Below are 16,489 nucleotides of genomic sequence, written 5' to 3'. Positions count from 1 at the left end.
GAAGCTCAAAACTGTGGCAACTTCCTTCCAACCTACCAGCCTCCTTTTGTCCACTTCTTTTCAAACTGAAAAGATATTGCTGACCATCATCAAACACAGTGACAGGCATATTATTGGCAATGGCCTTGATTGTAGTGCGAGGCCCATTATGGGTGATAGCCTCAACTCTATTTCCATTATGGACCCTGAATTGAAATACTGGTTCTTTAAGCTGAGTCTTACTACGACCGCCATTAATACTGGTTCTTTAAGCTCAGTCCTACTTCCACCACCATTATGATCAATGGACAGGAATAGTACTTCTTTATGTGCGGTCTTCTTTTCTCCGCCATTTCGGGCAATGGGCCGGAACACTGCTTCTCTACTTCCAAACAAACTTGGTTTGAAAAGGTTGGACGGAGAATGTGGTTGAATCATGCGAGGAGAGGATGATAGTGATGAATTATGAAGATCAGCGATTGATGAGCGACCAAATGAATTGGTGGAAGAGGATCAAAGATAGAACTCGATTTGGGTGTGGGCTCTTTGGTGGCTATTCCACATGATTGAATCATGCGAGGAAAGGATGATATTGATGAATTATGAAGATCACCGATTGACGAGCGACCAAATGCATTTGGTGGAAGAGGATCAAAGATATAACTCCATTTGGGTGTGGGCATGGGATTTTTTCTTATAATTGTGGGCTCTTTGGTGTCCTCCTAAAGCTTGGCAGGTACTGAATTCTTTAGAACAACGACGACAGGGGTACTGAATTTGGAGGGGTACTCTTTAGTGGCCTCCTAAAGCTGGAGGTGGAGCCTTGTCTTCTTCCATTGCTTTCTGAACTGTGTAAGTATCAGCTGCGATGACGGAGAAGAATGGGCACCTCCACATGGTGAAGGATGAAGAACCTCTCTCTCCTGTCTCTGCTTAAATAGAGATTTTTCCCAAACTTCTTGTTAATGAACGGATTAATTAATGATAGCTGTTGTTAGTAGATACTGTGTTCAATTTGAGTTTATCAAGAGAGCATTGAAAGCGAGCGCGTATTCCCTGCCGTTCGTTTTTTACATGTTTTCTAGTATATTTGATTTGATGTGCGCTGTTCCTAAGGACTTACATTAAAAAAATTGTCCGCTTGTACGTTATATAAATGGGGTAAAGGATTAAGCGTGATTTTCAATTATTTTATTTGAAATTTCAAATACATTATAGTAATATTTTGATCAGGAAAGTGGATTCTGTACGCTTTTCGAAATTATGTTTGAAGTATTAAATAATGTTTAATTTCTTATATTAATTTATATAGGAAGTCTTTTTCTTATAATTAAGGTTTTCTATAATTTCTATCATAAAATATTCTACACAAAAAGTGAGATTATTGAACATAATGATTTGAGGCTTTTCCAATTATTTTTCAAAAATTCTTCCTAGATACCAAAATTTATTTTGATATAATTGTAAGTATCAGTCAGGTTGATGCAGACAAATGGGGTACCTGTAAATCATTGTAAATGGTTGTATATAATCTCTATGTTAAAATAGAGATTTGGACAAACTTTTTGAATGAATGGCCAATGTTGAATAATAAATGTTGTCGTAAATTAAATCTTTCAAGGACCATAAGAATAGGTGGGACTCCTGTCAAATGATCCTTGTTTCCCTTACAATGTAAATAGAAATGAAAATAATTGCAGTCATATGTGAGTTTATGTTTTTATTTTTCAAATGGCTAAGAAGACTTTGTAGCTCACCACTTTAAGTTGCTCAATTTTTAACAAGAACTAACTTACCAAGACCTCATTTTATAACTAAGATTTTAGAAGTGTATATCACTAATTTTGCAAAGTTATTCAAAAAATTCCACCAAATAAATGAGATAGTTGAATACAATATTTGGACACTAGACACCTAATGAAGAAGGCTTCGTTCCCCAAGAAACTCAATGAATTAAACAAATTCTTGATATTGTTAGTTCAATATTTTTGGGGTTTTAGTTTAATAGGTATTGTGTTGGTGGTTATTGTTGCACTTGTTCAATTCTACCAGCTCACTCGACTATATTTCAATTTGTTTTTTAAGAGTTTAGTCCCTCTTCTGATTCATCTATTTGAACTTTTCATTCTACACTTCTCAAAATTCTATTTAGAAATTTTATGCAGCTCCCAATATTTGGATAGTAGACACTTAATTAAGAGGGCTTCATTGCTCAAGAACTTCAGTGAATTAAACAAGTAGCTGATCTTGTTAGTTAAACTTTTTTGGTTTTTCCTATCTGAATTTGTCATTCTACACTTCTCAAAATTTTATTTAGAATTTTTATGCAGCTCCCGATATTTGGATAATGGACACCTAATGAAGAGGACTTACTTCCTCGATAACCTCTATGAATTAAAAAAAATAGTCGATCTTGTTGGTTCAAAGTTTGTTGGGTTATCATTTAATAAGTATTGTATTGTTGGTTGTTGTTGTTGCATGTGTTCTTTTCTCAGAGTTCCTCCAAAAAGAAATTTTCTACTCGACTTCATGTTAATTTGTTGTTAAGAGTTTGGTCCCTCTTCTAATTGATCAATCTGAACTTGTCAATCTACACTTCTCAAAATTTTGTCACAAGTTTTATGTAGCCCTCAATTTTTATACCAACTTGTCAATTAATATAACTAAGATTTTACAACTATATAGGATGCTTTCCAAAGTACCCAAAAAGACCTCCCAAAATTAAGAGATAATTATACTATGCATCTAGTCATGATTTATTGGTGCATAGATGTGGCATCATAAAATTTGTTAATTTAAGAATTAAGATATTAAATATCTCCAATTATAAGTAGAAGTCATCAGCCATACTATTACTATTGGTAAGCTATTATAAAAATAATAGACATTGAATAAATAAGTTCTTTTTTTTGTTTTTTACTAAAAGAGGGGTAAAAATTTTATTGAATATCAAAGAGAGCTGAACAACACAAGAAACAAAGAGAACTACATAGCTTTATCCTAGTCCACAAGTTGATCTAGCTTCTGAGATAAATCAAGGGGAAGCATCCTAGGATCAAGAATGTTCCAAATCGGCCCCTACTTAGAGGCCCATTTAGCCAGACAATTAGCCACACCGTTCCACTCATGAGGGATATGCATAAATGATACAATATCTAGAGAATTGCATAACTGAATGATCTGCTGAATAACCAGAGCCAAATGTCAATCCAGATGCACAAGGTTCCTATTATGCAATAAGTTCACAACCACCTACGAGTCAGTCTCACAGATGATTCTTTTCCAGCCTCGTAGACAACATTGTTCCACTGCAACCAAGATAGCCAGGGCTTCCATGAGGTTATTAGTATGGCAACCCTTGTCTATGGAAAATAGAAACTAGATATCACCAGAACTATCATGCCCAACTTCCCCAATACCAGCCAGACCAGGATTTCCTCGAGAAGAACTATCAGTGTTGATTTTAAGAATACCCACCTCAGGAGGAGACCAACGTCCTTGACAATTAACTCGTCAAGGGTGTTTCTTAGCTCTATTCCCAGAGCAGGTGTGGGGGATTGAGGGAGAGCAACCCTGAAGAGGAAAGGAGAGGCGAGAGTAAATACTAGCATCAATAAGATCCAAACCCCCACCGATGTCACATTTAGCAAGGAGTGTTTCCTAAAGAGAATTAAAAATTCTCCCCCATAGGTGCCTAATCTCAAACTACAAATCATTAAAGATCCTTCTATTCCTCTCAAGCCAAACATGCCATAAAATAAGGGAAGGGCCGATAGTCCAAGCAACTTGAAGGAAAGAAGTCTTGGAAGGGGAATGGCCAAAATAGTCCTAGAATTCTGACAAAGAGGACACATGCCAACACGTGCATCCCCACACACTCAACTAGAGGTGCCAAATCTATTTGGCAAAGGGGCACTGGAAAAAAAGGTGAGATACAGTCTCTTCGCTATTATGGTAGAGAACACAGATGGAAGGCCCCTGGAAGCCTCACTTGTAGATATTATCGCAAGTGAGACAATGATTGTAAACCAAAATCCAGAGGAAAAAGTTACACTTAGGCCATGAAAACGTATTCCAAATTTTCTTCCACCAAGAGACCTCCACCTTACCAAAAAGTTGGTTTGTCAGCACAAGGTACCCAGAAGAAATAGAATACTTGCCAAAAGAAGCACCTCCCCAAGCTAAAACATCAGGTTCCTACAATGAGCTGCACTCCCTAAAAGCCAATATTTGAGATAGTTCCAGCCGATCTCCCAGTGAGCCACCCAAAGGCCAATCAGAAGAATTCTTCCATCTATAACCCACAACAAGGCACAGTTTAAAAGCCTCCTTATAATGAGCCACCTTATTCCATCCAGTGGAAAGGAAAGAATCACAAAGAGCCTGCAAGTGACAATGAGAGGAAAGGAGAGGAGGATGCCCATTCCAAGAATCACTCCAAAATAGAGCCTTAGTGCCTCTGTTGTAGATCCAAAATAAACTTCTCTTCACCAAGTGAGCACCAATCTTGAGGGTATCCCACACCATAGAGCCTCTTCCCTCAAGAGAAAACCTAGAAACTTCTGAAGATTCAACACCGGGTAAATACTTGTGTGACAGGATACAGGCCTAAAGCTGAGATTGACTAGGACACCAATGCCAATAGAGCTTGGCAGCAAGAGCTTGACTACACAAGATAGTAGACCGAAGTCCAAGGCCTCCTTCCTTTTTTGACCTACAAATAGTATCCCAATTGATGAGTCTCCATTTGGTATGTTGCAAATTACCACTCCAAAGAAATTGGTGAGAGAGGGCATCAAATTCTTTAAGAAAATACATCGGGGCAGCATAAACCATGCTTCTGTATATGGGAAGAGCTTGAATTATAGATTGAAGGAGTGTCACCCTACCAGCAATAGAGAGCTGACCCTTTGTCAAAGTTTGTCAAGCAAGCTTTGCCAGAAAAGCCTAGGCTGTCTATCTACCACAATAGGGACCCCCAAGTAAGTTAGAGGGAGAGATGCAATCTGAAATCTCAAGATATTAGCAATCCTCTACTGGATTGACTCAGCAGTGTTGAAGAAAAAAATAGAGGACTTGTGGTCATTAATTTTTTGCCCAGAGACAGCCAAATAAGAATCCAAGGTCAGCCGAAAGGCTTTAGCTTCCCAAATCTGAGCTCTCCCAGCAAGGGTAGTATCATCAAGAAACTAAAGGTGAGAAAGAGCAAGGAAACCATTTCCCCATTGCCATCCTTGAATCAAATTTTGGGAAACATGAAACTTGATAAGTCGACCAAGTCCCTCGGCCATAATGATAAATAAATAAGGTGAGATAGGATCTCCCTGACGAAGACCTCTAGAAGCCCCAAAAAGCTCTGTCAGTTCACCATTAAGAAGGACCAAGAAGGAAGGAGTAGTAACACAGCTAAGAACCCATCTAACCCAATCTTGACTAAAGCCAAAAGCAAGAAGAAATTTTCGCAAGAAATCCCAATTGACTTTGTCATAAGCCTTAGCCATATCAAGCTTAATAAACATAGCATGTTCCTTGGAAGTGCACATAAAGTGAATAGCTTCAGAAGCAATAACCACCCCATCCAAAATTTGTTTTCCTACCACAAAACCCCCTTTTTCCTTAGAGATAACCATATGAAGGAAAACTTTAAGCCTTTCTATGAGGAGCTTAGTGATGATTTATAGACCACATTACAAAGAGCAATGGGCCTAAAAAAGTTCAGCTGATTAGCCTCTTCCTTTTTCGAAATAAGGACTAAGAAAGTAGTATTCAAGGCCTGAAGGAGTTCTTTGTTGGAAAAGGACTCCTAAACCACATCCAAAAGGTCATGATTGATAATATCCCAAAATTCTTGAAAGAATTCAACAAGGAAACCATCCAGCCCCAGATCTTTTCCCTTCCGCAAGCTAAAGACCACCCCCTCCAATTTAGACATACTAATTGGCCTCATAAGAGAATCATTCATCTCCCTAGTCACAACAGAGGGAATACAAGACAAGATAGTATTCACCTCAATCTCTATTGGAGGTAAATCATCTGAAAAAAGAGCTGAGTAAAACTAAATAGCTTCCTTGGAAATAGCTTGAGAAGAAGTCAAACACATCTCATCAAAAGTAACAAGAGAAGAAATTTAACTCCTGTTACGTCAAGCCTGCACAGATTTATGGAAAAATGCAGTGCTCTTGTCCCCTTCCTAAATAAATAAGTTCTACCATAATTATTAAGTGTATATTTTAATACTTTAAATAATTTATCTTATAATGAAGATAATAATAAAAAAATTACTTTCCTTTTCTGAAGAGCGTGATATCATTGGAATAGTGAAGCTTATCAAGACCACAAAACCCAATACCTTTGAACTATACTCCATTTTCTCTTTTTCTTTTCTAAATCTGTAAACTATTTTCTTCCCTCATCCACTCCACTCTATCCATTGTATGCATAGAGAGTCAAGGAGGAGCCTTAAATCAAATCTAAATTCAAATTCAATCATTTATGAAATTGATACTAGATTTTGACTATCCTCTCAACACATTCTCCAACTTGTTCCAATAACAAGCCCGATTATCTTATTTACATGTGCTTGATTGGATGAGTTATTCAATTCTACCTTCTCTATCTATTCTCGTCTCATCATTTGTAGAATAGAATTATTCTCAAATAAACTATGTTGTACTTTCTCCTATTCTAGGTAAGAGATACGATACTAAGATGGAGGAGCATCCAAATAAAACTAAATATTGTTAGGAATGTTGATGCTAGAGTTATTGGAGATACAAACCTAGGATAAATTATTATAATAAGAACATTAGATTGATCAATTCTAATAATTCTTATAATGGGTTTCATCATTTGAGGAATAAGATTCCTCAAAAATGAAAGAATATTACCAAGAACTAACCACATCAAATTGAATACATAATGGACCTCATATTTAGTAGGTTGATATACTAGGGTATGTCTCAAAAATCATACAAAATCTACCTGCTAACAATATCTTTCAAATATCATTTTTTTGGAGTTAGGCTTGAAGAAGAAGATGAGGAAAGGATCTTTTCACAACATTAAAAAAATTGAACAATTAACAAAGTTTTTTTGACCCTTGACTATTTGCAACTACTCAATGAGACAATTCTATGGAAGCTTAGAAGCATCAAGAGAAGAAGAGAGACGTCATGACCTTTAATCCTATTATTTTATGTTTAGTCACTATAGAAATTTGAGAATTAGGTTTAATGATGATATCTAGCAAAGGTAGACCCTTAACTCTACCTCCAATGGATGTCAACTTTTCTTTGCACGGTCGCTAATGTGTGACAAACATGGGACCGTCAAGGACAAAGTGCTCACCTTTAACTACTTTTTTAATGCAAATGGGTTTGGAATTTCCCCTTTATGATTCTACATTTTCAAATCCATCTACAAGTATTGACTTCTCAGGAAGAAAAGGATGTGGACCACTAACTAGGGGATTTGACATTGAAGGATCTTTAGGATTAGGAAAATTAGGGCTAGAGTGGTGTGAAGATATATGCAAAGGCATTAGAAATTCCTAGGAAATTGGGTAAGGAAGATACCACAAATGTTCCTGAAAAGTAGAGAATTCAAGAGCTAGGATCTACATATAGAGAGGGAAGAACCTACACTTCAAGTTGCATTAAATTTTTTCCTTAAGAGCTTTGTGTGTGTGTGTGTGTATGTATATATAGTTGAATAATTTTAGTCAAACTATTTTTTTTTGTATTATCCTCATTACATGGTAAATTATTTAAAATATTAAAATTATAAACGTAATAATTATGGTAGAACTTATTTATTCAATGTTCATTATTTTTATAATAGCTTACCAATAGTAATAGTATGGTTGATGATGTCTACATATAATTGGATATATTTAATTTCCTAATTCTTAAATTAACAAATTTTATGATGCCACATCTATGATACAATAAATCATGACTAGATCCATAGTATAATTATCTCTTAATTTTGGGCCATCTTTTTGGGTACTTTGGAAAGCATCCTATATAGTTGTAAAATCTTATTTATACTGATTGATGAGTTTTTATGCATTCTTGTTATTTTGATTATTAATATGTAACTATTGATAGTGATCACAACTTGCAATAGATGCTTTCTTAATAATTATCAATCACTCCCAATATTGGACAGAAACATATATAGCACCTCTTGGCTAGTGCTTTTTTTAATATATCTATTTTGTTGTTTCAATGTGATTCCCCCTATATATATTTATTTGTATATTATTTATTTACTTTCCCTTAGATGGCCCTTGTTTCTTAGTTGATGTAAGGTGTTAAAGGAATTGAATATATTGTACTCATTATTATATTTATATCTTTCCTCTTCTATATGAGTGAATGCACAAAGTTGGGTCGCAATTCCATGGAAGTCAAATTAGTGGAATGAGACCTCTTAGAAATAGGTACTCGATTTTAAAAATGGGCACCCATTTTTGGCTTAGGTGCCAGACCCTAAATTTAAAAAATGGGCACCCATTATTTTTAAAAATCTGGTACTCGTTTTTTATTTTCAAAAAATGAGTATCTGTTTCTCAAAAAATTAAAAGTTTGAATTTTTAAGAAATGGGCACCTGTTTCTTACAACATGAGGTGGGATTTTTTTGTCTTGCCTCGGATTTTGGTTTCGGAAAGGCTTGGTGAGACCAAGCCTATGTCTTGGCCTCTCAAGATTTGGCTAAGGCATTGAACTAACAAATTCATGCCTCGCCATAATTTTTAGAGGGTCTTCCCAATCAAATTTTTTTACGAAACAAAAACCCATTAGAGCTCTCATTGTCCTGATTTCAAAAATATAAATTTTGTAGTGTTATGATTTTATTTACTATTTTTGTATTATTTTTTAATCAAAGGTGGTACCTAAATGTAAAATAGCAATTTTCACTAAAACTTTAATAACTTTTTTATTTTATAATTTTTCTTAAATTAACTTATATGTCATTAATCTACATTCAATTATTTTGAAGTTAAAAAAAAAAATGAAAAAAGTGAAATTTTGATCAAGTTATGTTGTTCGTAGACGAGAGGTTTTAAAATTTTCCTTTATAGCCAATTAATAATTAATAATAATAAAAATATTCATTAAAAATTTAAATAAAAATATTCTTATTAATCTTTGGTGTGTTAGGTAACTCTATTTAAATGGATTCAAAAACATTCATTCATTTGTATCAAATTATGGTGTCTGTACACGAGCGTGGTATGGTCCTGAAAGAGGCATTTTGAAAAAGTGGTTTTTGAAGATCCATATCAAAAAAATAATCCATCATATGGGTATACAAATAAATTACATATTCAAAAAGAAGATTCTAGGCACTACCATTTTTATTTGTAAAATTTGTTTATATTTAATCTCTAAATGGCTCAAATTTTGGCATCAATTGAAAAAATATTTCAAAAATAGGAAAAACACTTCCACTTTTTGGCCAAATTTGAGACCTGACTTCTTGCACTAACCCATATGTTTCTACATTTTGTGTTGTGCATCTTTCAATGTTGGTAAATGTGCCTTTGTCTAGTCTACTTTGGATGTTGTGACATCATAAGACTCAAATCTTTTTTATTTATGCGACATCAACACCAAAATACTATTCTTCATAAATCTCATGTGTTTTGCCTTGATTGTGTTGTAGTTATAGTTTCATTGAGGAATAATGCAATTTTGTATTTCACTTAATATTTTATACACTATAGTATGATCACACTAACACTAGAGATGATATAACCCTTCTATAATTTATTTTTGTCATGTTCATGTTTACCTTGACATGTCCTTATTATGGGGAATTTCATAATGGAAGAATTCCTAATAGACTCATGTATTCTCTATTAAACTTATTGCTCATGTTGAGGCATTATTAATTTCTTTGATGTAGGTGCATACACTTCAATCACATTTTGGCCATGAAAATGGCGACTATTTATTCATATTTAGATGATGAATTGGGCTGATAATACTTTATAAGCCTTGATCCTAAAACACGTTTAGATCCCTTATAAGATCACTAACAATTCATATGGTTAAATCCTTACATTTTTGTATCCCTCCATAGATTACTAACAATCCTTGAGGCTTGATTCTCACTATGTAGTTTTTGGTCCTTTAAGGATATATACATCCTAATTCTTTGATCATCTTGTAGATATCCTTCTTAGTCATGGTAGTTGTTGGTCTAATTTTCCACAGTATAGAAAAAGTCTAAAATTTTGGTGAAAAATCAGTTTAGGTCTGCATTTTTGTTGACTAGGGTTTTTATTCCTCATAATTTTCATAATCTTAAATTACCCTAGTCATACCCTAATTCGTGTGTTGTCAAAATCTTTTGAATTCTCAAAGTTTGTCTCTTAACATAGCTATTATAATACCTTAAGTGAACCCTAGGTCTCCTATTTTTTTCTTTAAAACTCAGGTGCAAACTTTTTTTAAAAAGATTCCAAATATTCCCTTATGTTCTTTAGATTTTCCACCCTACATCTCTTTTCCTTTTAAAAAGCACTGCCCGATTGTGACAAGATCGACGGTTGTCGCTTTGTCATTACGGTAAGATGTGAGTTTAGTGACCATCGTGACATAGCAACTACCATCAAACTAAGCTAAAGTGCTTAGATAAATGGAGGCAGTGATTGAAAAAATTTTCACTTCTAGTTTTTAATCATGTGAACTTTGTTTTGGTCCCTGAGCTAGAAAAGTAACCGAGGGTCTCAGGAATATTTCAGGCTCCAGTACTCATGTCTTCACCATTGGGAAGTTCAAGTTTCTTTCTGATAGCGAGGTAGCGATCAAACTAGAAACCCATGTTACGAAAGTCGTCAAACTTTCTGATGGTCATTAAGAGTCCCAAGTGGCATAATAAATGGTGATATCATTGTCATGTTAGAACTGCTAAGTGGATAACTGTGATGTGACATGCTTTTTTTTTCTACCACTGAGTTTTGTTAAGTCACCAAAGCTCACTACCTCGCTAATCAAAAAATCTAGGCCTCTCACTGTTAGCGATATAGTGAGTTTCCATGAAATGAGCATACGATGGAACCCAAGAAACATGGAAAGGTGACAAGAATTAGAATATTATTTTATCTTTTGCCAACTATGCAGAATTTATCATGTCATCCATCTTCTGGACCTACCCCCCATTCATAAAATGCAAGACAAATTTTGATCGTTAGATCAAAGCTAAAATCAATGATTCTCACTATCTTTCCATGAAAAAGAAGTACGTGGTTTACTCCATGTGAGATAGCGAATATGGGACCCACCTCATCTTAAGAAGTTCATGCAGTTTCTTTACCCTTGGATTGATCTCAGATCAACAACCATCGCTATCTCGCTATGAAAAGTTTCTCGAAGGATACGTACAATGAGATAGCAAATATGGGGCCCACCACTATTCTTTCGAGCAAAGCAGTTGTGTGTCATCCACATGATCAAGATCAAATTAGTGGTTGTCATTACTTCGTTGTGGCAAGGTGCTCATTCTATTATGTATAGCAAGGTAGCAACTTGTTGACATGTGTACTCAGTTGCCAGTGAGTCCAAATGGAGATGCCACCAAGAAGGGAGCTATATATGTGGTCCATCCTCATTGGATTGACTAACCAACTTGTCAAGTGGAATACTTGTCATCTTTTTCTACATCCCTTGATCATAGGATTTGTTAAGATAAATGATGTAGATTTTAGAAACAAAAGGTGGTGCTTCTCTATGTATTTATTTGGTATCCGCATGTCTAAAAAAAATAGAGTATAACACAAAAGATTTCGCAATCCCACCTTATGTGAATAAATATTTCAAGCCTTTTATGAGCAGAAGAAATTAATAAGCAGATTTTATTTGGCAAGTGTGTGAAGTAATTTGTTCGTGAAAAGGTTGTAGAATTGTAGAAAGGAATAAGAAAGAACTTCAATTAAGTAGCTATACCATAATTTCTATTGTGCTCTAGTCCTGCAAGTATATCAACGAATGCCTCCAATGGACTCATCAAATATTAGGTTGTGGATAGCAAGGGGATTTCTTTAGGAAGGCAAGTAGGTCCGGGATGCTAATACCTCACAAAATGATTTAAATTTGCTCAAAAGATCATTTGCAGAGAGGAAGTTGTTTACTCCACTAGCCAGCATATGGAATTTTGATTTAGGAAGACTAGTAATCCCAAGTGTTTTTGTCGATTATGATCTCCTTGAGACTATGGAAAAGAGCTATGGTTGAGCCACTAAGGTAGTGAAAAGAGAAAAGGGTGCACTTGGGAAGATTAGAATCTTGTCAACAATAACATCATTCTCTAAAGAATTTTTCAAGAAAGTATACTTGAATACCAGGGTAGTAGAGATATATAGAGCCCTGTGTAGAGTTTTAGGAGAGGGTGAAGAAGATTTTATACTCATGGGTTTCATGCATATAATCACTCTTACTTTTTGTTAATGCACATCTTTCTTTTCAAAAGAGGGAAATATTTTTGTAGAGGAATGGTTTTGAATGCAGATAAGGCTAAGGAAGTAGAAAATGTTCACTTTATTATATTTGATAGTCACATTGCCTCTAAAGCTCTGCTGCTTCATATTAAGTGACAATCCCATTACCCTAGGATACTGGTATAACCAAGGAATCATGATAGGTAAGAGTAACTCTCATAGTAATAAATAATGATGATGAAACCCATGGGTTGAGATTAGTTTCCAATCTTTAGAACATATTTCATCATTGGTGGGCTTAGCAGTTGCATACACAAAGGAATCAAAGTTGTAGCCAAATCAGAATAACAAAATGTAATAGAAAGGGACCCGCAAACAAATATTTGATCTGCATGTATTTCTGTTGTTTGCAATTTTTTCTTTTCTAATAGGTGTTTCAAGTCTCTTGTGTAAAAGACACCTACGAATTACATTTTCCTATTGCTTGTTGCAACTCATGTCTATATGAGTTTTCAGGGCATTTTGATGGTCTGAATAGTTTTTCATATGTCTTTAGTTATTCCAAGAAAGTACATTTAGTCCAGTCATATGTAGTTGTTCTGGATTTATTTTCAGAGATATTTTTCTGATAACGAATAGATATGCAGAGTCAGTATGATTCTTTGGGTTCATTACTGAGTTCCTATTGGTTATTGTACTAGTCAGCAAGAAGGATAATACAAAGGAATATTTACACCAAAATTTGTGTTACTATTTTTCTGTCTCCTTTTCATGAGTTTATTAGTTTTGAGATCATTTGAATAATGTTCATCTGATTGGATACATTTTGGATGGGGTGTGTATTGATTATATTGTTGCTTTTAATTCAATGAGTTATGTAAATGCTTCAATAAATTGGTAGAATTCATGAGTTTATGAAGAGGATATCATGTAAGAATGGAAATAAGTGATTATAGTTGATAAATTCAATTACAAGCTGATTGAATGAGGTCTCCTGCTAATAATCGACTCTATTACCCACTGGATAAGGTACTGGTCTTATAAATAAAAAATGATCAAGAGTAAATTTTTCCTCAACATGTTAAAACTATTATAAATTCAAAATCATTCATATATTATTATGTTCAAGGTTGTAATGCTGGTCACCACTCACTTACATCTAGTTTTCTAAGTCATAGGTAGCTACTATTTCTAGAAATACTTGTAAAATTTAGGAGAATTAGGACCAGATCTACTTATGGGGGATGCATATAAATTTGAGAGTTTCAAAGAAATTGATATACTGTGTATGTGCCTAAGGATAGAAGATGAAAATCAAAATGAAACTAAAATAATTTCATACAATAGTTTGCTTTAGAATCATCCCTAGGTATACCCACCTTGGTTTAGTAGAGCCTAAAGAGTAGGAAACCATCCTTAGTTTCATTGAAGTTTGGTCCAGATGATCTACTTGTGTAATTGATTATGAGAATTAGCTAATCTTTAGATTATTTGAGCACTTTCATTTTGGTATTGAGCATTTTGTTGCTTAGTATTTTTAAAACTCCAACAAAATGGTGACTCTGCTGGGGACAATGCTTTATGTGTCATGAACTAGTGTATCATTTAAGATATGTATTTCCCTTGGGTAGATTCTGAGGTAGATGTTCTATTGAGATATTTTCTATGGTCTTGAGGGTTATTCATATTTTTTATGTGGAGTTTAGTGAAAGAAGTCTGATCCATTCAAAAAAATTTCCCATTCTCATAGGGTGGGTAGCAACTCATAGGATTTTTACCAATGTCATTATTTAGAAGATTTTTTATTTCAAAATCATGGAAAACAAAAGAAATGCACAAGAAAATGTGAGGAAAAACCCATGAATCAAATTGCAAATTGATCTCCCTCCTAGGGGAGGACAAAATTGGGCTATGAAGAGATCTCAGATGCATAGAGAAGACCATCCCTAAGAGAAAGAAATAAGGGGAGACAATATTCATTTTTCTACTATGGAAAGGGAATCATCTTGCCAGAGTTCTAGATCATATCCTAGGCTATTTGGTGATGACTCTTTTAGCACACCCAAAGTAATATGCCAAGAAACTACAGAGTTGTATAATACACTCAGTTTAAACAAAAGGAATAGCAATAATATTTTTCAATGAAGTACAAACCCTTTCTTGTTTGACTATTCTCAAGGAGAAATAGCACCAAAACATCTAGATCCTGAGAGTTTTAATTATGAAGAAATTGTTGGTTCTGAGTTTACTATCCTAGATCCTAATGAGATCGAAGTCTTGAGAATGTCATTGGCTGAGCAAGAAGCCATAAATAAAAAATTACAAAAGGAAAGGGAGGAAAATATTACAAAAGCCTTTGAAGAAAAACAAACATTACTTAGGAAAATTTCTACCCTAAAGAAGAAAAATGAAATAGCAGCTAAGGCATGGCAATCAGAGATTATAGGTCAAGTTGAACAACTTAAAATATAAGAACAAAAGCTATTGGAAAACTCAGAACTTGAACCTAGAAGGACTTGTAATATAATAGATTAAAAACTACACTACTCTAGAAGCTAACAATAGCAAAGCAAAGGATATAGGGCATATTGTTGAAGTTAAAGATAGAGGAAAACAAAAGGAGATTGGTGTAAGATTAACAAACCAGCAAAAGTTTTTCAAATCCATGATTCCATGTCACTGTCAGATATTAAGCTAGAAAAGAAAAGAAAAGAGAAGGATCCCTTGGTTAATAAATTGGAGATTGTAAAAAATGAAGCAGCCATAGCTAAGATAAACAATAAGATCAAACTCTTGGAGAATGCTAAAAGGCAATCCACAGCTATGCCTAAAGATGACGGTGGATCTAATGATGCAAATCAAAATACTACTAAGGTACTTGCTCCTCTCTTATCCTCATTTCCACATAAAATAGATCTTAACAAATCTGTTGGTGATGCTAGCACTAGTAATATTGTGGGTAACATGAGGAAAGATATTGACCATTATTCTAAGCCAGATTTACATAGAAGACCTATCCGGTTAGAAGGCTATAGGAAAATATGTTTTGATGGAATCCCTAGTTTCCCTAATCCTATTCCACAAGAAATGAGAAAAAGGTTACCTAAATTTGCTAGGAACAATGCTATAACTTGTGAAGACCATTTGAGGAGTTTTCTTGATATGATGAGTGATTATGAGGTTAAGGCTGAGGATGTTATTATGAAGTTGTTTGTTCAGTCCTTAACTAAAGATGCTAGAGAATGGTTCAAAAGACTTCCTAAATTATCTATTGTTGATTAGAAGGACATTGAATACTATTTCAAAGAACAATATGGTGACAAGCAAAATCAGAGCTACATTTTGAGCGAATTCAATAATATTAAGAGCTTACTTAATGAATCTATCACTGAATTTAACATTAGATTCTAGAAGAGAATGTACAAGCTAATGCAAGCCATGCGATTGAATGATAAGGTATGCTTGGTTACTTATTTGATGCTTTTTATGGTAAAATGGCATACCAACTTAGGGATAAAGAGCCTAGGACTTTAAGAGATGCTTTTAGAATTGTGATAAATGTGGAAAATAATTTAAGAATTTTAGGAAGGCTTGAAAGTAAGAGAGATGACCCTAGATTGTTTGGAAATAAGGGAAAAAGAAAGGAGGATAGCAAAGGTGTAGGTGGGAAGAAGCATGAGCCTAGTGAGATATGTAAATTTTTAAATGCTATAAAGAATTTAAATATCCCTCAGGTGAAAAATGATAGGAATCCTACTGAAAATAGGGTCCCTTACTAGTCAAATTTTAATAGACAAAATAGGTTGCAAAATTTCCCTTATACTACCACCTGGAAAGATGGTTAGCCAAATCTCCCTTCCCCCAAGAATACAAATAATAGGGTCACCCCTAATTACTTATCTAAAAACTCTGTAAATGTAGTAGATGAACTTGAATTCACTGTTGAACCCATATGGTGTTTTGTGTGTCAATTTCCCCATGCTCCTGAATCTTGTGTACTAGCCTTGTCTTTCCTTGGAAATCAGAATGTAGTAAAAAAATGTCAAGAATATCAAGAAGACCAA

This window comes from Cupressus sempervirens, chromosome 9 (genome assembly GCF_028749045.1).
Source record: "Cupressus sempervirens isolate cs-2001-9-10 chromosome 9, ASM2874904v1, whole genome shotgun sequence".
Taxonomy (NCBI): domain Eukaryota; kingdom Viridiplantae; phylum Streptophyta; class Pinopsida; order Cupressales; family Cupressaceae; genus Cupressus; species Cupressus sempervirens.
Note: the sequence above shows the minus strand (reverse complement) of the source record.